The following is a 24,593-nucleotide window of genomic DNA, read 5'->3' as shown; positions in this document are numbered from 1 at the left end:
TTCGCTCTGTAAGAGGAAATCTGACTTCATGTTCTCAGGATTTTGGCTTCAAGGTGCACGATGCCATCAGCTCTCTGATTTTCCCCACCTTGTAAACAGCATATCTTGGAACACCTCACCCTTCAGATTCATGTGTCAATTCCTATGCTAATGACCTTTTTTACATTTATGTTTTTCTTTGATCCTGCCTTTCTGGACTCGTACAACATCCTTCTCAGATAACACGGAAGCCATTCTATTCTTCCAGTGCAAGTACAATCTCTGAAATAAGACATAGATATGCCTGCCATCAACAATTTTTTTATTTTCACCTGAGGTAGGTATGGAGAAAATTCCCTTTTTAATTAGCTCAAAACCCAGTAGCAAGTAGCAGTAAAATCCCTGGCCTCTCTGTCAAAAAAAGATTGCTTCTTCAAAGATGCAAAGACCTGTCTTCCTGAGACTTCTCCTCCCACACCCCTCCTGTGTGTTTCTTCCCTTTTCCCCTTATGGGTAAATGTCTACGAGTCTCACTTTGACTTATATGGAGTGGAAACTTTGCTCTGTTTTTTAAAATGCATCACTGACATTTGTTCAGATTTACTTGGAATTACATTTTCTGTGGTTGGACTGAGAGGAAGGCCCCTCTGCGGGTCCATGTCTGTGACAGCTAAAGTGACGGGAATAAGCCTGCCCTGTTTCGTGTTGTCAATATGATCTGGCACATTGATTTCCCAGGTTGAATTAAGGACGCAGTCTGAGAAGTTTCTGAGCACTGCTGGCCCTAGGTAAAATGAAAGGGCAGACAAGGTTTGCTTGGTGCTTCAGCCTCATGTCTCGCCTTTAGGGGTTTTGCCTCCACCCCTTCTCCTGCTTTTGGGATTTCTGGTTGTCATGGCTTTTCCGCTAGGTCAGAAGATATTCTGAAGAAAGTAGCATTGAACTTCCTCTCCACCACAATATTTCTCTGTATCTTCATCATGATTTTGTACTGACAAGTGGAAATTAAAGAACTGGACATGATAGCACACACATGCAATCTCGGTATGTAAGAAACTGAGGCAGGAGGATGGCTGTGAGTTTAAGGTCAGTCTTGGTACTATATGGAGTTTCAAACCAGCCCCCTGTACTTAGAGAAAAATATATTTAAAAAAATAAACAGGAAACAAACCCAATTTATATTTTATTCTTAGAGTTTTGTTTTTTTGTTTTTTTTTTTGTTTTTGTTTTTTTGTTTTTTGATGAGGAGTGAGGACTACACTAATCATTGGGGTGCTTTAAATAGCTTCCCTTCAAACAACCCAAGAGAACATTCTTTCTTGACCAAGTTTCCCCTCACATTTTCTCCTGCCAGTCAATCTGCTAACACTACTTTAAGCCTCCTTCAAGATGCCATAGTAGTAACGGATGTCCTTCCACACAACTCTTATAATAGTTGAGACACACACTGTCCTTACCTGATATACTTGGTCTTCTCCCTTCTACCCACTGCTGACAGATTAATCTTCTAGAATGCAGCTATTATCTTATTATCCTAAGCTTAAAAACCATCATTAGCCACTCAGGACTTTCAATTACATCCTAATTACTTTACCTGACACTTAAGACCCTACATGACAGAGAATTGAAGCAGCATGCCCGAAATTCCAGCTAAATAAAACCTCACACTCTTCTTAGAAAATGACCCAGCATATTCTTAATCCTAGTGGCTTTTCTGTTGATGTTGATAACTATAAAACACCGGTCCAATTCTACCTGAGGAAATCACTTTAGATATCTGAGCCTGTCTACAGTGGCAACTTCTAATGGTCTCTTTATATTCCAATTGGATAGAATTGCTCCCTCTGAACCTCTAGAGTATTTCTGGGATCCCCTATGGCAGTAATATTAAAATGATCAAAATTTATGTTTCAAAACCTATGCCTGTAGCATATTACCATAGATTTGCTGACACACACATATACCAGCCCCAGCCCCCCTGTCAAATCTTAACTTACCTGATAGCAACAAAGACTCAACTAAAACTAAAGTCTCCAAAACCATGGCAGGTAATCACTAATAGATTTTGTTGAATTGTATTCCTGATCAGGACCTGAATGACCCTGATTAGCATGGCAGAGATTTTACAACTATAAATTAGATTAAATTAGAAATTTACATAGTAAGGGGTATTGCATGATTAGATTGAATTGACACATCCTTCAGCAATGTTCTGATATTTCTAATTGTGTAAAGGTAGTCTGCTTCATTATGAAAAAGCTTGATCTAGTAATGACTGAAAAGGCAAAGGCTAAGTGAGGGATTAGTGTTCACAATTACAGAGGACATTTATATATATCACCTCCGTCAAGACCCAAGTTTCATCATGGATAAGGAAGCCGGAAGAAAATAAGATCTGTAGGATGGGGAAGAGGGCATATCTCTCAGACATGCCAGGCTGTTGCAATCACAAACACACAACAGCTACAGCAACATGCCTTAGACCTGAACACCCACACTCACTCACTCACACACACACACACACACACACACACACACCGTACTGCAATAAACACAGAGACACACTTATATGCAGAAATACACACAAACATGCAAACACACAGATATTCACACCATACACAAACACATAGACACAATGCAGATACACACAAACATGTATACTCACAAAAACATAAATCAAGGGCCATGGACCATGAGAGGAAGCCTGATAAGGATAAACCAAAGGCTTGAAGCCCTGGAGACCCTGAAGGGATAGTAGGAGCTTCTGCTTGCTCCTCGTTTCAGGCCCCTTTCACATAGCTGTAGTCCACCATAGATTTGTGGCCATCAGTCACATAATGGCAATGTCCCAAGCCCTTCAACATGTATTAGGCATTCCTAACATTTCAGAACAAGACAATTGGAAAAGGGACATGACCACAGTCAAGTAGGCTCAACATTGAACTCTCCATGCTAAACAGATACCTAGAGGCCAGAAGGGCTTGACAATAATCTCAGGTCCACCCTGAGAAAAATGGGGTATGGTTTTATGCATCCAATTTCCACAATAACAATAATAAATCACCACCAAGACAGCCATCAAGCCAAGAACAATTTCTGCCTGGACTAGCCAGAACTCCCAATCCCACCTCCTGCCACCTGGCTCTGGGCTAGACTCTGTCCCCAGCCTGTGTGCCCCCAAGTCCATTCTCTGCTCCTCCGTGACACTCAGCTGTGTCTGGATGTCCAAGAGCCTGAGAACCCCATGGCCCAGGCCTTTTCACAGGCCCAGGAACCTCACATCTCAGACTGCTTTCCCATTCCTGGAGCAGTGCCTCAGAGCTTCCCTATGGCCCAGCACCCCTCCCCCCATTTCCCTGTCACAGTATGGGATATACACAGTCAAACTCCCCTTCTCTGGCCTCCCTAAGCAGCCATACCCTGTGGCAGAACAGAAAGAGGGCCCACAACCCTACACAAAAACACAACACATACACACACACACACACACACACACACACCCCACCCATGAAAACACATGGACACACACATACACAGTCACAACACAAATAAACATACAGAGACACACAACATACATATACACATACACACAAATACTTGCTTGAGGGAAAATGACTGAGACATGAAGGAGTAACTAGGCATAGAAGAGGATTAGAGTTTATAAACAGTGGTGACTGTGGTGATATATTCTATAACTGTATAAAATTATCAAAATAATAAAACTTTAAAAAGAATATAACTTTTGTTAATCAGATGTGGACTAATTCTACATCACTGGTTTGACCTCCATGTGTGGTAGGGCTGCCTTAGGACTGCTTATGTCCCCCAAGCGTCTTTCTTTTCCAGGGCTTAAAGGAAATTGTTTTCTACGTATAGCCATTGAACAGTGTTTTAGGAAAATCTCTCCCCAAAATGTTCATTCATCTTAAACATGGCCAGCATGGAGCAGCTTTATAAGTGTGTCACCTGTGATACCAGCAGGATGCCAATAGGTAGATGGTAACCTGTCAGTTCCAATGAAATATGTGACTGACTCAAGCTGAGCACAAATCCATTGTCAATAACGCAGCAGTTAATGCTAGGAGAATTGAACAGAGATGTGGGGATCAGCTTCCTTCCATTTTATATTATATTTCTATCCACTCTGCCTGCTGAATTAAATTTTGTATGTGAGTATGTGTATGTGTGTATGTGTATATATGTATATATATGTATATGTGTGTGTGTGCATATACAAGCTGGAAATAGACAAGTTGGATGATATTTAAAATAAAATTTAAAAGTATGTTTATTATTTTACTGATATGGGGATGTGCAAAACTATTAACTCCCTCATAAACAATTCAAGAGGGGGGGACATAAAGACAAGCATAGTTCTTCACTTATTACCAGCACATTTAGTTATCCAATTGTTCAAACTTGTTAATGCAGAGGCTGCCTAAAAAATTGGCAGAGAAATGTGCCTAATGTAATACTTTCTAAATACTTTGCCTCTGGATACAGTCTCCTCCCATCACCCTTAGTTTTCCAAACCTAGCCAGCACGACAGGGCATACATGCTTCTCTCCCATATTGCTGGAACAAAGCTGTTGCATATGTAAATCTGAAATATACCAAAGTGCGCGCACCACACACTGCTTGGTGATTTAAAGCAGAAGCATAAGAGCTACAGTCCTGCATCTAAATCTCCCTCAAAGCACCGAAAGCATGAGAGAGTGAGAGATAGAAAAGCAGAAGTAGGAAAAAAAATCTCAGAGAAGAGACTCCAGTGCAGTGTGCCTTTAGCTAAGCAGTGGCCAAGGCTTCTCTCTTCATTTTCAGCTCTGCATCCATGTGTGAGAAACGAGAAGCCCTTTATCGCAATAGATTAAAATCAGCAACTGCCAATGACTGTGGAAAGCTAGAGATAAACAGAGCAGATGACTTTATTTTTCACTTTTTAAGCAAATGAGGTCTGACATTTTGCACCAACTCAGGCCAGGTCTTGTGGTTAAGTGCTTTACATTCATTTGACTAAAAGCCCAGTGACAGAGATGGAATGGCCACCCTTCGGGTAAAGGAGTGTATATAGTGGGAACTGAACAGTGAAACCAAGAATTACAACAAGAAGAGCAGGGTGGGTCATACATAGCTCTGGCTTTGGAGCTGACCTGAGTGTTTGGCAGATGGCTACAGGATGATGAAAAGTTGTGATGCCTCTTTGTCTTGTAATATCTCAAAAAGGGTTAGAGGCAGATGTCTGAGAAAGATTTGGAAAGAATAAAGAATCAAACAAGCAAACAAACATCAATTCTACCCAGGTTCAGGATACCCCAGTTTCCCAGCTGATATTTAAGGACAAGCCTGAAAGGAAAGAAGGAAAAAGAGGAGACAATGTTTTATTACCTACTTTCTAAACAAAACAATGTGCTCTTGCACCAACCATTGTAGTATTTTATGCTTATTTAACTTTCACAGTTCTAGAGTGACAGCAATAAGAGCAGCAGCTTAGATTTCCCATCAGAAATACATACACATTAATGCAATCTAAGAGAAAGAATGACTCCCTAGAGTTCATAGGGCTACTAGAATTCAGGGGAGACTCCTTCATAGAGGTCAGAACCAATTAGATATTGATATTCTTTGTCCTGCAAGTTTTGAGTATGCTAGAGAAAGGAGTCTCCTAAAGTACATTGAAAATTATAATTGAACTTGAAGGTAGCTGCCTGGTCTATTTCTGCTTGGTAACAAATATACTAGGTATGACTTCAAGACAGTTTCTAGGAGACGCCCAGGATTATAGTCCAGATGGAGGCCACGTGGTACCATAACATACTATCACCTGCCCCTTGAAGACTCATCAGCTTCAAATCCCCAATTTAAGCTATGTTCCAAGGAACATAAAAGTGGAAAGTTTGCCTCGAGTGACTGGTCACTGTTATAAACACAAAAACACAACCTTTGTCTCAAGAAGGATAAGAGGTAGTTTACTCTGGAACCAAGCAGCCATAGTTCAGGATTGCCATCTCAGGTGACTTCAGATTCCAATGTCTAATACGGCAGCAGATGTATGAAGCTTTAATAGTACCATAACATATTCAGATAAATTGAAATCATGTAACTTTTCTCATCATAATGCAATAAAACTTAAATAAAACTAGTACCATAGCAATGAAAGTGGTAGATCGAGTTACATTCCAAATATAATGGTGGACTCCCAGATATAGGCCATAGATTGTGTCTAACAATATCCTTAGCCTTTTGATTGGAAGAAGCTAGTGGTCTGCTAAATTAATCTGTTACAAAGGGTTGAGCTGTCAGGTACCAGTAGTTTAGACTAGACACAGTGATGCACAAGGACTAGTGATGAAGAGGGTTAAAGATAATCCAGATAAATTTTAATTAGGTTGTGAACCTGCAACCTTCCAACCTCTCTGTAATCACCCACATCTTTTAAGTTATTCCGCTTTCTAGGTGCAGTTCCTTCTACGAGCCTTGGATCACATCTCTGTAGACTTATCTCCTGTCCCTGCGGCTGTGCATCTGTCTGCTGCTCCTATCTCTATCCATGTTCTACATTGGAAACTTTTACTAGGCACCTCACTCCTCACCTCACACACTGCCACTAAGATAGGAACTTTTCCTCACCAGCTTTAGTGAGGACAACCAGAAGAAAGAGGAGACTGTAGACCTGGGAGATGAAATGTGGAAATTTCTAAGTAGCGAGCATTATAGGGTGAACCTGTTATGGTGTAGGAAGGCAATGGGAAAGTCCAGACAAACTTTCTAGGTGACCAATTTGTGACTCCAATGTGAAGTGCCAAAAGAAGGACCAGTCACAGTAGTGTAAAAAGGGACCAAGCACAGGAATTTTGTTTGTTTGTTCGTTTTGTTTTTTTACCAGGATGTAGGGAAACTCCTAATACAGACAGACAGCCTACCTCAAAGAACCAGGCAGGGCTCACAGTCAAACATTAAGATATCTCTCAAGTCTATAAACACTAGTGTGGACCACCAGAAATTCATATTAATTTCCTCACTTGATAAGAGAGAATCACATATCATATCTCATCTCAGTTTTATCAACATTAACAGCCTGATAAGCAGGGAAAGTACTAAATGATAAATGAAAATCAGTAGGTTTGTTTCCAAATTAATAGATTAAAAAATCCTTTTGAAGTCAAGCCATCTTAAATTAAATATGCTTTCCATCATTCATCAGGCTGATGAAACTTTATTGTGCAAAAGATATAATTTATACGAGCACCAATTTCCATAGTTATAAAGATAGAGATACCACCATTTAGCTTTATGGCAGCTGAGATGATTAAACTAACTGCTCTGTATAGATGTAGCCAACTGTGTATTTGAACACATAGCAGATGTCAAAAAAGTATTATTTTCACTCTCCTGTTCTCACATATGCATTTTTAGGTCATATTCCTACAAACTTCATTTCCAATAAAGTGAATATATATATATATATATATATATATATATATATATATATATATATATATATATGTATGTATATATGTATATATATATATATTCATTACCATACTACTGGAGGATATTTGGAGTATATCTATAGATGTATATGTGAGATAGATAGATAGATAGATAGATAGATAGATAGATAGATTGATAGATACTGTCTTGCAAATAAATAAATGTTACTAAATATTCAGGTAGGGTTATAAATACTAGAACTCTACTTGCTATACATTTTCCCTCTTCTATTTATCTTTCAGCTCTCATTATGTTTTCAAAAGTTGTTTCTAAGTACAAAAAAAAACAAAAGAAAACATTAGCTTAATGTTAGTGATAAAAAAAACAATGACAAAAAAGAAAACAACAACATCTAGACATCTGATCAAAGCCAAATGCTCTCCACAAGTGTCTGATCATGAAGCATAAGGCAAATTGATGTCAGATATACTGGTCCTTGCCCACGTGAGTTTGGATAACCTTCGTTTTTCTCTTTTCTCAAAGTATTCATGTTCACATGTCTCCATTCCTCTTGCTTACTCTGAAGCCACAGAATGCTATGACTTTTCTTTGATCCTATAGAAGGTAAATCATTAGATCTTGGCATGAGAAAATATTAAAAATACAGAATCGTTTTCTTGTTAGAACCTTTAACTTCTCCATCATATAAATCAGTGCTTCCTGGTCATTTGGGATCATGAGCATGTGTGTGTATGTGTATGTTTGTGTGTGTATGTGTTTGTGTGTGTGTTCGTATGTGTGTGTGCATATGTGTACATGTAACATGCAATGTGGAATTTCAAACTGCTACATTTTAGCAATGCTGCTCATGCACAAATATCCAAAAAGAAGCAGCACACAGACACAGACACATAACTAACAACTGCTCAAATTTCTCCCAGAGGAAACAGGAATTGACATATACATGCCACACAAAACTGAAAAGCCAAAAGAAAGCATCTTGCCAAGCTCACTCAGCAGTAAGCAAGAGATCATCACAAATTGGGTTACTACAGGGAAACTCAAAAGAGCAACATAGACAAAAAGTAAAACACACATTAAAATGCAGAGAGAAGAGGCATTGTGGAAATTTGTCAGCTGTTAAAACACAGCACTATCAGAGAAACACTGGAGTGTTTGAGAGGAAGGGGTTATAATCATGTACACAGTGTGGAGTCCAGTCATTGTATGCAACAGAATTTTCATTGTATCCATAGATTAATGCACGCCTCAAATTTCAGGAGATTATGATTAAGACAGAAACCAATAACTAGACAAAGCCTAGAAAATAAGAGAGTAGAAAAAATTCAATCCCGTATATAATACATATACTGCACTTGCTTCTTTTAAGGCTCAGGGATTATTGTGGAAGAAGTATGAGAAGCAGAGATAGAAAAGACTAAAAGAAAAGTGTCTTCTCCATACAGCAGGACATCAGTATGATTTACAGCACTGGTCACTGCATGCACAGGCCTGTGTAAGCCAAAGCCATACCAAATCCCAGCACAGAGAGGGAACTTAGATATAAAGCCCCATTCCTACCTATGGGGGTAGTTGCAATATTTAGCTGCTGGGAAGATGAAAGTCAGTATTGTCTAAGAGTGTAGTCATTGATGAATTGGCCAAGCTCAAGGAAGACCACATGGGCAAGAAGATTTGAGCAGTATAAATTGGTCTTGAGGTGAAAAAAAAATCCAAATTTGAGTGGGTGGGGAAAGAGTCTGGACTAAGGAAGAGTCAAAAGAGGGGTGAATAGGATGAGAATGCATTGTAAGAAATTCTGAAGAAACTGATAAAAATTGAAATATTAACTAAAAATAACAACAAAAAATCATAAAAGAGGGAATAAAACAAAGGGAGACAGGAAGGAAGCAATTCCAAATTAAGCAGCAACTGTTAAGGAAGAAGAATAAACTTTCTGATTTCAGCACTCTAGAAGGATGGAAGTCTAGGCTCTGTGGACACAGTGTATGAGATATTATAGGTTTGAAGATTAAGGTAATAACAAAGAAGCCCGCCCTGACTGGGCCAGATACACGCTCACATGTGTACACAGGGATTAGAGTAATATTCAGGGACCAGCAGGAGGAAGTTGCAATCAGCAACGGTATTTGTGCTTGAATGGCTTGTAGGGTGTTATTACTGAATTAAATCTAATGAGAGAGAGAAAAGAGGCAGATCATAGGACAGAGAGTGAATTATAGTGTAGGTCTCTGGAAATTATAGGAGGCGTGTCCCTTGGCAGCATTAGAAAATAGAAATACTTTGTCCTTTCTCCTTCCCTTTCTGTGATAGGTGGATATGACTTGTGGATATCTGTCCAAACTGTGCAGAATTCCAGGAAGATCATTTTTTTGAAATGAGTTCTCAGAAACCTCATTTGGAATGTGGCTACTACTCTTCATGTTAGCTGAGCCTGTTGTTAGACTAGCTCTTTACGGGTTGAGAATAAATCAGATTATAGATAAGGACTATTTTAAAACTTGGGCATGTGTTTCTCGGCATTGATTTTCATGCCTTAAGCTTGGCCCTGACCTAACAGTGAGATGTGGTGGGGTGGTGACAAGGCTGGCAATATGGGATATTTTTGAATCTATCCACAGAAGCAGATTACTCAGGTTTTAGAATAGGAAGAAAATTAGTAGGTTAGGAGTTATATTCCGTTTCCTCTTTTCATTCCTTCCACTTATCCCAATTTATTTTCTGTTTGCATCATGGTAGTGCAAGTTGATGCCATTAAGTGTTTATCCTATTTAGTCCAATAAGCTAGACTGGTTAATGGGCCATCTGCATGTATTAGTTGACAAGCCCACTCAGAGACACACAATCACACCTGACATATACACATGGAGGTACATACACTTGTTAAATGAAACTGCTCAGGGCAGGGTGAAAACACACACTCTGGAAGATACTGCTAAGCTAAGGTTTTCTGTTTCTATTCTGCATTGCAGCACTGCCCTTGATATTCAAAGTTCTGCCTGACCAAGTTCACAGGGCATAGCAGTTCAGGAATTAATTTCCATAATTATCTCTTTAACTTTCTCATTATAAAAGACATCGTCTCTGGATGGCAAGAAGCCAACCTGCTGACCCCAACAGGACACTGCTCCACAAGAGACATCAAGACTGGCTCTGTGTCTGTATTCCTTTGTGTCTTTTCAAACTACAGGAGCCACTTACAGACATACTGTGTTTGCCGACCAAAAGGGTTTATCATTAAAAACAAAAAGTGGATTGGCCACAGAAGCATCCTGGTCATTGAACAAGATATAAGCTTTGAGTGAGACAAACTTGACATCCTAATTCCAAATGTGGGAGGAAATCAACATTTGAAAGTTCATCAATTTGGTTAAGCCTTTGTTTAGTTGTTGCTATGACGTTTCTGATGGTTTGGTGTTATTGAAAGATTAGAGATCATGGTAATTCATCATAAATATTGGATTTGTTGAAAAATATTGAAGGGTCATTTTCTGGTATTCATTACAGTACAAAACAAAATTTGAAAGAAACCCTTTATATCATGGAAGTTCATGTAATACAGTATTGCTATACAGCTGTTTATCTCAGGTTTAGCTTTGGTCTTCTGGCACGAAACAGCAAGTTAAAAGCATTCACCATAATACCATTGTGTAATTATTTACAGTGGTAACTCTAATGTTTTAGGATTTGACCATAGTATTTTTCCATAGGGACATTCATTTAATTATGACAATAGAATTGTGAAGTCACTAATACTTTTTAAACACTTTTTCCAAATGAGCATATTATGTTTAGAAAGTAATTCATTGACCATGCTGACAAGATTACAGATGGAAATACAGTCTTAGTCACTTAAAACCTGATAGGAAATTATATGACAATTACATGACACCAACTCTTCAGGGGAGCAGATCCACTTATTCACCTATTTTGAATCAGTGATTATATTTATGAATCGGGTATTGTGAATGGCAGAAGTACCAATAATTGATGACAGTATGTTATAGAAATAAAATTGAAGAACAGCTAGAGAAATGTAAAAATGTTATTGTAATGAAGAAAACAGGAAATCCATCTTCTTGAGAAAACCGGGGTCAAAATACCAAACTGGTTTCAAAAACAAACTTGAAGGAAGGAAGAACAAGGACAATGGGCTTCTATGACCTTGCTCAGAAGTTTGGATGTAGTAAAGCAGGCTACTAAAGAGTCATTACTCTGTCATTTAATTATTAACTTATGCAGTTAAGTTTATATACTACCAGATGCCATATAATAAAGAATTACAGATAGGTCAGTCTATAAGCAGTTTAACGTTAGTGAGGTGACATCAAGTTGTGGTGTATGTAGCAGTATGTGAGTGTCCTTCAAAGGAGCAGGGATGGTAAGTACCCAGTGAGAAATGATCTACATGCAATCAGAATGGACTTAGGGCTTGTTCCATGTCAAAAAATAAATAAATAAAAGACAATCAGAAGTATGTTGGGAGGTTCTTACTTCAAATTCTGGATGGACTGGTTTGTGGTGGACAGACCCTGTGGGAACTCAGGTTGTTAAGGCACTGAGAATACAATTCAGAGGCCAGGTGATTAAGGCCCCTTTAGAGTTATGGCTGTTGAGATGAATTTTAAAGGAGGGTATGAGTAACATTTAGGAACTGATTAGATTTAGAGGTCAAAGAGAAAGAGCAATTGAATAAATTTACAGTGATGAGACTGGGGCATTGAGAGGATCCTAGTGAAATTATGAATAATTAGGAAATGGGACAGGAATGATGGGGCTGCTCCCCAGTGTTCCCATGCCAGCTCCCCTCCACATCCAGACAAGGGCTCCTAGAGCTTAAAAGCCATGGCATGATTTTAGAGTTAATGATTCCCTCCAGGATACAATTCATGGGCAAGGTGATAAAGCCAACCGTGAAGGAGACCATGCTCTGCCACATATTGGTTACTCAATTGATACTTTTCTGTGGAGTTGAACAGAGAGATATGAGAGGCAAGGGCATCATAATGACATTGCAGAGGACACTCTGAGAGGCAGCTCTGAGTGGTACAGAAGGCAGTGGCTGTGGACCTCTGAGACCTCCATCAATGGAGTCAAAGTTTCCTACTAAGTGGGAAATTTAGGAAAAGTGACTACACCTTTTCCTCATTCATTGTCTGTATCTACAAATTGCATAGTGCAATATACTTATACTTCACCTTGTGGGGCATTGTAATATCTCAGTGAAACGGGGAAATACTTAAATAATGTCTCTAGATTTTATTTTATCTGACAAACTTTAGACATTCCCATAATTCCATAATTACTGATTGAGAGGCACATTACTAAAAAGCCAGGTAGAGATTTCACAAACCGAAGAACCAGAGCTAAAGGCAAAGACCTGGTTAGGACTTAGTGAAAGCCTTTTAAGGACGAAGTGGAAATGAGAGATGTCTTAGCAGCTAAGAGCATTTGCTACTCTTGCATAGGATCAGAGTTCAGTTCCTAGTCCTCTAACCAGGTGATTCACAACTTCATGGGAGCTCAGCACATTGCTATGTAGTATTCTCTCCTGAACTCAGTGAACTATAAACATGCACACACACACACACACACACACACACACACAGTTTAATAAAAATACATCTTTTTTTAAGTAAGAGCATAGTTTCTGGGATCAGGGAAGAGGGAGAAAATGAGACATCAAACTAGTGCCCACAAACTATACTTTTTAAAAGACATGATGAACCAGAAATGATGCAGAAAGTTTGATCATCTATAGTGACATAAGTATTTTAATAAAACCAGTGCTCTTTGAAGTAGTCACTAGAGGAAATACTAATGCTTCTGTTGCTGACACTACTGGTAGAAATAAAAACATAATGCTGTTCATGACAATTTTCAAATTGTAGCCCAACACAAAGGAAAGCTCACGAGGAGACAGTAATACTTAATAGTAGCAAATGAAGACCCCTTTCCAAATCTTTTATTTGACCCTAGAGAAGGGCACTCTGCATACAACAACTAAAAGTATGAGAGCCCATTCTTAATTTGATTAATCAAAAAAGGTAAGTTCAATGTATAGAAAATGAACAATAGCATTCCTAATATGATAATGCTACAATTCCAGTATATTCTCCGCTGCTGTATATTTTCAATTGTAATAGAAAAAGCCACCTATGTCATGTGCCCTCAACAAGGTTAAGTACCAAGGGCTTATAGCTAATCAAATCCTGGGCTAGTAATCTCTTTGAAGTTACTCCAATGTTGTCTAATATGTCGTCTCTTTTTCCTGTTAAGAAAATCTAACTGCTCTAAAAGCAACTCCAGAGAGTACAATAGAAAAGAGAACAACTGTTAGCAAATGTGCATTTGTGCTCCACATTCCCAGGGTTTTCAAAGTAATAAAAGCCAATTAGATAAAGAACAGTACAATCTTAGCACTACTAATAGAGGTTTTAATAATAGATAGGTTTCTTTCTGCAGAGCAGGAGCTGGAAGTAACAGCAGTATCCATGGCAGAGCATCCTGCTGACCAATGTTCAATGCCAAGTCCAGTGTTAATGCAGTGGCCTGTCAACTTAGGCTGTTCAGTTAGAACCAGGATAGGACTCAGAAAATGACCATAAGTACCTTGTATAGGTGATAACACCAAGAGAATTCACTAATGTCCTCCTTGGATATTATAGGCAAACTGATAAACTACTCCAGAAGTACCCTAGAGGGGTTCCACAGCTGAAGAATCTACACATACACTGCAATTTTCATTCTTAACATATGGAGTGTTTTTCCTCATCTGATGGCACCTAATATCAATAGGACTTTGTTTCACTATCTTACCACATTTTCTCTACATTTGCTTACTAATTCTTTGCATAAACCTTAAAGTATGTAGAACTTGTTGTCATAGTAACCATCATTGAAATAATTCATCGGTTTGACTTAATTCATCATTCCCTCTTCTTTAACAAAACTGTTAAAGGGGACTCTTTAAAGAGAAGGAAATAGAACATGGGGCGGGGCTGTTTGTATGTGAGGGGCATGTGTTCAAAAAAAGATCACTATGTGAGTCTCCCACATGTAAATTAACAAGAGCTCTACCCCTTTTAGGTCTTACTTTCATTCTCCTACACTATTCTTTTAAGCATAATCATTTAGGTTTATGAAAGGAATTTCCTGAGGGTGTGTGGTTATAGTGCAAATTTTGTATGATCTGATCAAGATTGTGAATAATACATTCATCTGTGCGTAAACTCCCCGGGGCATGTCCTCCTGGCTGAGCCTCTATAAAGGAAGCATTTTAACTGAATTCTTTTAAGGATGCAGGAGATGTAAATATACGTGGGTGGAGAGGGTGTAGAAAAGACTGGAAACCACAGTGACACCATTTCCTCCTTAGGATCCTGTGTTGCATTCAAATGCTGTTTAGAGAAAGCAGCTGCTGGCTGGCAAGGGACTGAGTTAGAACAGCATTTCAGAATGAAGAGTGAATTGAATAGACCCTGATCAAAAATCCTGCCCCGAGTAAGACAACGAACTGCCTAAGTGAGAGGTGATAGATGAGGCAGTTTATTCCCAGGTCCTTCTCTATGCCTGTAGGAGTAAAGACAGAACACCAGGGATGCCTTTGTATCTTCCATCTGCAAACTGAACTGTTACATTCGTTTCTTTCAAAGGTCCTTCACTTACCTTGTTTTTTAACTTTACTTTTGAAAATAGCATTTATCCTAAACTCTCCTAGAACTTCTTAAGATGTAATAGGCAACCACTAGATTCTATTAGACACTTGAGGTTGTTCTGGGACACTTGTTGGAATCCTGAGGTCTGAATATTTCTGGCACCAGATTCACATAACTGGTAGGAAAGTGAGGACACTTTAAAGTCTTGCCTAGTCTAAAGCTTTCCAATATATCTGATTAGAAAGATAGCAGGGGCATTCACTTGAATACAATTCTTAAGACTCTTCATGCAGGCTATGATTCAACAGCACTCTACAGATATCTAAATTAAGAAGAACTCTGTATACATTTTATACTCAGATTAATTTAATTAGCAGATGAAAGAGATAATGGACTCTTACCTTTGAGATGAAATGAGGAGAAACCCAATAGTTGAAATTCTTATTTACTATCAGATCAAAATTAGATGAGTTAGTTTTGAAAATACTTGGAACACTACAGAACAGCTTATAGCTATAAAGCCTACAATTCTCCATCTATGTCTTAAGCAGTCAGCTTAAGTCATGCTCTCCTCTGGTTTCTACTGTGATGTCAATATCCTGTGGACTCCACAGAAGGAATGACAAATCCATGCATGAGTCTAATACATGCATGCCTTAGAATGCCAGAAGAAAATGAACAAGCTCAAGAGCACTAGAAAAGCAAGAAGAACAAGGTGAAACTGAATTCTAAGAAGTCTGATGGGGAAAGAGGAGATGCCCTTGTGTGGGTCCACTCAACAGCTAGAGCTACTGTTTATGCTTCTTCACAATTCCATCTACTTCATCTCCTCAGCAATTTCTTCCAATTCCAAAACTTCACATCTCTTTAATAACAAATAATAGTTTTGTTTGCCTTAGCTGCTCAATATATTTACTACTAAATATTAAAGAAAAGAGGAAACTGAATTTGTATGTGGCTGTGTGCCTGTATGTTTGTGTACATGAATATCTCAAACTTCCAACAGTAAAGGAACAAAAGAAATTATATTCAGAAGCCAAACAAAAAGGTAATCACTTTTAGTTATTAATTAACCACTGCTTTAGCACTACTGTCTTTCCTTCATTTCTCCAGTAACCTGTAATGTTAACAGTTTTATTCTAAATAAGATCATTCTGTCCCCCAAATAGTATTTGTTATAAAGTGTAAGATGCTTAAAGGTAGGTCTGGTATACTGGCTCAGTATTTGGAAGTCAAGAAAATATTTTTATGGAATACAACAATTACTATATAATGTAGATAAATTATGTCTTTTAATATATATACATATATGCATAATATAATTTCTTAGAATATTATAGATATGTTTTTTGAGAATTGGGAAGACATAATTGCTTACAAATGCCAATCAAACTAATATGAAGTTAACCCTGAACAAAAAGCCACTGTCCTGGATAAGGCCCCAAATTTTAAGGCTTAAAATTTATCTTCCATTTTTTTTCCACACAGCTTGATGCAAAGCCTCTATTTCAAGTCCCTGAACCTTCCCTATCAGGAAATACAGCATATTTTCTGCTCTGTGGATTTCATAGTCATGTTAGCTGGGGGAAAATAGTTTCCATGATTAATCTTAATACTCTACCACTATTATATGGCAAGCCCTTTGCTCTGTTGACTAAAGAAAGCAAACATGGCTGAGAAAGTATTCCCACTAACTTAGGATTTATAATTTCTTTGAAACTACAGAATAGATTGGAGAGAATCTTATAAAACCTGAAATAGACTAGAGATATATAAATCAAGTCAAGTATACAGGACTAATTTTAAAATATAGAAAATGTGTTAACCAACCACCTTCTCTCTGGTATCATATTAATCTTTTTATAGTTATTATTTCATTAAAAAGATCTTATAATGACTATGAATATTACATAGTCACAATATCAATGTGCCCAATGACTTTCAAAGATGTTTAAGTAACTTGAATGCAGTCATCCTGAAATGGTGCTACATCTGTATTGTATACGTAGGATGGATATAGAAACCTAACTTCATGGTATGAATGAATACTGTCATTCATAATGGAAGATACTAAGAGAAAAGACTATCATAGGATTATTAATTTTTATTGTTGGGCTATAAGTCATCCCCTTGCACATGCTGGGTAACCCACCTCTAATAATTATAAGATGAAATCTAAAGGTACACATAGCAATTAGAATGCTAGGTTGGTCTGAATTAAAGAGATGCACACATATGTGCCTCAGTAAAGACCTAGAACTAAATAAAGAGGTTGAACTTAGTTGAAAGTTGAACTTTCTATATTTGTTATCCCTATATAATCATGAATTAGAATTATGTAATTTTATAAGCTTAGAAAATATATTTTTGTATGAATGATATATTATGGATAGAATTTAGACAGATGAGAAAAAAATTTTTTTTTACTTAGCTAAATGAAAATTTATTAGAAACTGAAAACCCATAGATAGACACAAAGTTGGAGCCTTCTTTTCTATCTCCCATGTTTAGTATGTAAATACTGCTTTTCAGATAAGAACAGAATATTGGGCAACTGACCCATGGAAAGGTGAAGAGGTCCGGAGAAGGTGGTCATAGAAGACACTCACCATAGTATGAAATATGAATGCTAAGGAGCCTCAGTTTCCAGCCTGCATAACTCCCCTGAACAAAAATGTTCATTGCACAAAATTATCAACAACAGTTCAACTACAAATAAGTCATGTCAGTGCTTCATAAGCTCTTTAATGAAAACAAACAAAAGAAATTACTGAAAATAAAGAATTGTTTTCTTCTCAAGTAAAACAAGGCCACAATGTGGCTTTTCTGTATTTGAATTCATAGCAAGAACACAGGGCTAAGGTTCAGTTATGTTTTAGTTTTAACTGCATTGATATCATTGAAATGAATAAAAAGGAAATACACTTAAGAGGCAAAAATGCACACAATATTTATTACAAGATATCAAACTGAAGCAGGTATTTATAAAAAAATAATAACTACATCACAATTTTCAGCCATTATATTAAATATTTCTACTAAGTAGTTCAAATAACTCATAAATAATGAGGCAACACTCTAATGTTGCTAGTTGGTGGAGCCAGGAAAACTAGAAATGTAAAGAAAACTTTACAAAGTCACAGAGTAAATTGGTAGAAACAAATATCTAGCTTGGTATATCTTTAGGAGTCTTGGGTCATGTCTGACATTACTGCCCCTGAATAATCAATTGTGTTCACTTTTTTTTTATATGGTTCCTCAGCACACTGCACATATGTGGCTATCTTAGTAGTATATGGAGCTTTATCCATAGGCTTTCCCTGGTAGTAGTGTTCTGGAAGTCATTGGCAGCACCTTGAATTAAAAGAAGAAGACTCTGTTTTAGATAAAGTCAGGTTAGATTTAGTCATGAGATATTCTCTTGCTGCTGGTGCAAAGCTTGTGTACAACATTGGCTGAGATATTTCCCATTCCAATATTTCTTAGTACATTTCCAGCAAAATGTACACTGTACAATTATACCAGCATTTCTTCATAGCTTTTTAAAATTTTATTTATTTATTTATTTATTTATTTATTTATTTATTTATTTATTTTTGACACAGGGCTTCTCTGTGTAGCCCTGGCTGTTCTGGACCTCACTCTGTAGACCAGGCTAGCCTTTAACTCAGAAATCTGCCTGTCTCTACCTCCCAAGTGCTGGGATTAAAGGCGTGTGACACCACTGCCCAGCTCTTCACAGACTTTTCAGTGCTTACTCTTACACATTAGAACTAAATCATCCGGACCAGGGAAGGACTAGGATCCAAGACTCAGGGACTCTACCTCTGCTGCATTTTGGATCTTGAATATCTTTTATTGGTCCAGTTGTCAAAGGGGTAGCCCCTGTTTTATATCATTATTAGAAAGTGGTAGAACCTTTGAAAATAAGGCCTAAATTGAAGGCCTTAATAATAGGGGTTTGAGAAGCAAGCTCCCACAGAGGATTCTTAGACCTTAATTTTTGTGATCTTCCTTTGCCTAGTTTATGAGATGAATAGTTCACTTCATCAAGAGTCAACATGTGCTGTCTCATACTGGAAATCTCAAAACAAAAATTCTATTTAATCATGAATTGCTTTATCCAGATTGTGAGCCACAATGAACCCTTCATCTTTATAATTTATCTCGGGTGTTTCCTATAGTATTGGAAAGTTGACTAATATAACTGCCATATTAATGTTCTTTTTGAATCATCATTTATTGACGATGTTTCTCTAAGCAAGACCCAAAAAGAGATCCATTGGCATGTCAAAGAGGGCTGCTACACTTGATGCTGGTATGATGTATTGGAAAAGTCTGAGTCTTGAGATCTGCTGACCTAAACTTGAGTTTGGGATCTATTATACCTTCTCTGTAACAGTATTCAGATTTCACAGAAACTCTGGTATTAGATGTTATGAAAATGAACATAAACTCAGTATATAGATCAAACTTATGCTGCAAAGGCTTAACAAGTGAATGTATATATATTATATATATGTATGTATATATATATGTGTGTGTATGCATATGTGTGTATACACATTTATCTATCTATCATCTATCTACCTATTTACCTATCTATCTATATACATTTATTCAAACAAACTTTAAATGACTTGGATTAGCTACAAAATATTTAGATGGACTTATTGAACAATTATTTCAAATACATATTTTTTCATGATTTTTCTTAAAAGCAGGACAAACCTTTTCATCCTGCACATTTAGCTGAAGCATGAGTTCAAGTGCCTTTGAAATCTCTGAAAAGTGTTTGCGTGATCTCTCTCTCTTCACACAGTGAGATGCAGGGGCTATTTCAGGGTGGGTTAAAACACCCATTGCTCATGACTTCTGAACTCAGCTTCATCTGAAATTCTGAATGTGCAATTGAAGAGTCTAGCACTTAAATTTTGTTCAATCAACTGTTTAGAAAGTTGTTAGATGTAGGCTTTGTTTGACTGTATTCATTGAGCCACTCTGTGTTAGCAATCATTCAGGTAATGTGTCAACCCACTGGAGAGAAAATTCAGAAGAAAAGTCTCTTTAGTTTGAGCACTAGGTCTTAAAAATTGAAAATATATGGTTATCTGTATTGACCATGAGTGTCTTTTTAAAAAGTGAGCAAGAGTAAGCTTCAAGAACCTTTCTTATTCAAACAGATTGATAGTTACATTTCACAATTAATTTTATATTTTTTAATGAAGATGTCAAGGTCATAATTTAATGTATAGCTTACAATGTACAATGAACCAAATCAAGCATTCTAAGAAGCTTATAGGAAAAGAACTAAAGAAGTAGAATTTTTTTATTGGAACTTGTCTATTCTATTTGTTTTGCAATACTTCATTGTTCTTCTAACGAAAAGACAATTAATTTACTGTCATCGGCAATTATGCTTAAAACCAGTGTGCCCTCAATCACTATAACAATAAATCAACCCTGGTCATATGTAAAAGGGATTAAAATATTTTATGGCTCATATTACTATACATTTCTTTAAATTTCTTTTCAATCTGAGAAATTATCGTCACAGTCTTAGTAAGCATGTAGGTGGCAAATGAGAAGCATCAAGATACCGTATTTCTGAAACAATTGTATATGTTAACTCACAATACTCTCAAGTGCCTTTCAGACTTAACTTTTTACTGGAAAACCTTGTTAGCACTATTCCCTCACATTCTTAGCTCTGTATATTTTTCTTGGGACAGCGTGATAGGTAGACATAGGAGACATTTAGAAAGAAACATTGCTGCTTTAGTTCATCTTCAAGAAATTACAATGAAAAGCGTCTGCCCTTAGCTACATGTGTGGAGTTCTCTTTCAGGTGAGTAGTCACTTATGTTTACATATAATTATTTTATTTGTTTGTATTTTGAGATAAGATCTAATTCTACAGTCCATTGTGGTCTGGAAGTCAGAGCAATCCCCCAGCCTTACTGTCCTTTTGGGCTGGGATGAGACACATCGAGTTGCATACAACTATCTTTAAAGGTTATCTGACGTGCCATGGTGATCTAGAGGCTCTCTTCTTTTCAAGAATATTCCATGTTGCTCTCTAGGCATGGAAAATGTCTGTCACTCAAATCACAGAGTCAGCAATATAAAGTAGAAAGATCAAATTGAGTACACATATGAATAGTATATATATACACAAATATATATGAATGAAAATTTCTTGTAAATTGCCAGAATATTAAGAGATTAGTTAAAATAAAATAGTACACATTCCAGAATTCACATTTAAAGTTATTTTAAAAACTTAAAAATACCTTAGGTTAAATATTGGCTTTGGTGTTTTCCAAGAATTATTGGTGCAGTGTTATATTTTGTAAATGATCAATGAAAGACAGAGATGCTCCTGTCTGCAGCTGTTACTCTCACTCTTGTCTCCCACATAATGGATGATGATGCGACAACAGATACATCAGTGAAGGTTGACTTTCTCCCTCTTTAATGTGACATTAAACATTCATTTCTGTTAAGGCCTTGAAGTAATGGCGAGGGAATTGAGGCAAGTTTTTCAGTTATTATTATTGTTTTCTTTTTCCCTTAAGTATAAAATATTTATACAAAAATACGTGATGTATGTGTGTGTGCGTGCTCACATCTGTGTGTGTTTTCTCATTGTGAACTATCTTTGCCAGCCATATTATTTTAAAGATGGGTCTATTATCATCTATGTATCTTTGGGTGATACAGTCCTTTCTAAACGTTTTAACAGCACTGTCAGGTGATTAAGATAGACAAGTCTTCCCCAGGTCTATGTGCCTTTGGATGAAGAGCGATTGCACTTCACCCTGCTAGAAGCTAAAGAATTTGATGACACTCTCTAAATACTGGTTGAGTCATTCCTTCCTCCTTTGCTGTGTTACTGAGATCTTTGTGTGAGCCAAGGATGTCACTGAGGAAGTGGATTTTAGTATAAAGCAATAAAGCATATCTGATACAAATCATTTACTTCCTAATTAAAAGACAGAATTACTAAAAGGCTAGTTACACAATTTTCCTCTCATTTCCTTATTGTTTTAATTAAAAATGTAATACAAGAGAAAAGTCTACCCTAAGGCCTGACATTCAGTAAGCCCTCAAGAAACAGTACCTGCCTCATAAGATATTCCTACTACTAATCCACTGTAGCACGTGTAATTATTATTATTATCACTATATGGAACCTTTCTTTTTCATAATATTTCCTATATTGTAAGTGTCAGGTTATCATTTATAATTCAGAGACAATGCACTCACATGTGCATAACCTCAGTGCTTGGGCAAATGCTTTGCTGTGGTGAGAGGGCAGAGCTCTATCTCGCAACAGCTCTTTACCTGTTAAAATGAAAGAAGTCACTTGAAGAGCAATCGACACCATGAAATTATATATAGCAATTTCTTTTCAGGCATTTACTAAAATGTTTCAGAAATAAATACTTTAACCTGTCAAGATCCTGAGCATGGAGCTGGTGGAAAAAATCTCAGTGTCTCTCACCTCTTAGACTTCTAGGGCTGTCAGGGATGTGGATGAGGCAGAGCTAAGAAAGCTGGTTTTCTAGGGTTATTCTCCTATACCCAGTATCTCATTAAGCCTGGATTACCAGAGAAATGGTTCAATACACCTTTAGAATACTAACCTTTTAATCTTTCTTTACCATCAAATGGGTCTCAGGTAGGGAAAGAAAAATATTTTCTATGATGCTAAATGAGTCAGGCCTAGATATCAGCTGTGGAATATAGTATTGATAGTGAATATGTGTTGCCCACTAAGGCACTGCTGATATGGTGCATCTTGCAATATGAGTTCTTATCGTAAGGCTGTGAGTAAACATGATGCAGACACCCTCAGGACATGAGTATGCTAGTGACGTGGATTATGATAGAAAATGTCTTTATTCATCCTCATTCAGTTGTGTACATTAAATGTAAAGCTTTGTGTACATCTACTGCACCACAATAAATTGCTTAACAGAATTAGAACAACAACAACCAAAAGCTTAAATGTGATTATGTATAATTAGGTAAAAAAAAAATATAGTTATGTAATAACTTCATTGTATTTCATGTTCCTCCTTCCAGCTTTCAATCAAAATTTCTTTAAGGACAAAGAAACTCTGTTTTTGTTGTTGTTGTTGTTGTTGTTGTTGTTGTTGTTTCCTAATTTCTGCACTGTCACTCCAGTAGATGTAGCTTTGATAATGTGTACACTTCTACAGTCGCCATCCTTCTACCTCCTCTTCCTTCCTTTTGCTCATGCTCAGTTCCTCCCTCCTGATATTAGTTTGTTCTATAGGACTCTCCTCTCTTACAGCCCATGCTGTCTTTCTCCTAAAGATGAACTCAGTGAGGGCTTCAAGTAATGTGTTGAAATTATTTCTCTTACAGATATTAGTTCCTATAGGTTATCCAAGTGTAATGGGCAGTGGTGGTAAAGAAGAAAATGGAGGGAGAGGTGGAAAAGGAAAGACGGGATAAGTTGACAGATAAATAATAGGAAGGGAAAGATACTTGGAAGGAGAAAATGTCAGGGAGAAGAAAAGAAAAAGAGAGAGAAAAAGAAAGAAACGATGAGGGAGAGAAATGGACGGACAATGCTTGACAGAGGAAAGGAAGAAGGCTAGGAGATCCCATCTGAAGAACAATTGCTCTGATAGATATAATCGTAGGAACAGTAGACCCTACCAATCTAGAAATAAAAGAAGAGCTAACGAAATGTAGAAAACAAAAGGACTACTTTTGGGGGGAAATCTGATTAGGTATGTTCTAGAAGACCAGAGGTATCAGATGAGTGTAATGGAACATTAGGAATTCCCAAGTGTGCAGTGGTGGAGTTTGCTTTGGTAACAGTAGAAAAGAAGGCTGCTCTTCTTTGCTTGTTTTTGTTTTGCCTTATATAATGTGCCTATTCACTTCAGAGAACTATGGAGTCAGATGGAGCCTATTTATCATTAATCTGTCATTGTTTTATATCCAGGGAAATTCAGACTGCAAAGCTGAGATGACCCTCTAAGAGACAACAAACATATAAGATGTCATTAGGGACTACAAAGGCATGCTATTGAGGCAAAATTTCCACCTAAATTTGAGGAAATTAATAACTCTTCATGATTTAACTATAATAAAGAGAAAAAACTATCAAGTACTTTGTTGTTTGATTTTGATAAATATTAGGCTGAAATAGAGAGATGGACACTATTGCACAACTCTGCAGTCTAGCACCAGGGTGGCTGATGGAGGAGATTGCAAATTCAAGGTCAGCCTCTGCTGCACAGTGAGACTGAGCCTCTAGTGGGTAACTATGAAAAGTTATTTCTTCAGTGTCTGAGATATGGTAGATACCTATATAAAATATGCATATGGAACAAGCTATTATTAGAAGAATGCAGCCTATTTGCATGTTTATAGAGGGACTAAATAATTTCCCTTCCGTTCTCAGAGCAAATAAAAAGTTCCTATTTTACTTAGGCCAAAGAGTCTTTTTAAAGCTTAATG

The 24,593-nt window shown here is 37.1% G+C and overlaps 1 protein-coding gene and 1 long non-coding RNA gene across 3 annotated transcripts in view; one reads left to right on the top strand and one right to left on the bottom strand.

The window, feature by feature from the left end:
* Positions 1-24,241, top strand: LOC116085917. Its single transcript, XR_004116750.1, has 2 exons — positions 1-316; positions 24,076-24,241. It is a non-coding gene; the product is annotated as an uncharacterized LOC116085917 (long non-coding RNA).
* Lsamp (limbic system associated membrane protein) overlaps positions 1-24,593 on the bottom strand; it is a 2,132,018-nt gene that overhangs the window by 1,810,217 nt on the left and 297,208 nt on the right. The window lies entirely within an intron of this gene.

This window comes from Mastomys coucha, unplaced genomic scaffold, assembly GCF_008632895.1.
Source record: "Mastomys coucha isolate ucsf_1 unplaced genomic scaffold, UCSF_Mcou_1 pScaffold12, whole genome shotgun sequence".
NCBI lineage: Eukaryota > Metazoa > Chordata > Mammalia > Rodentia > Muridae > Mastomys > Mastomys coucha.
The sequence above is the reverse complement of the archived record's forward strand: the minus strand, read 5'-3'. Positions and strand labels throughout refer to the sequence as shown.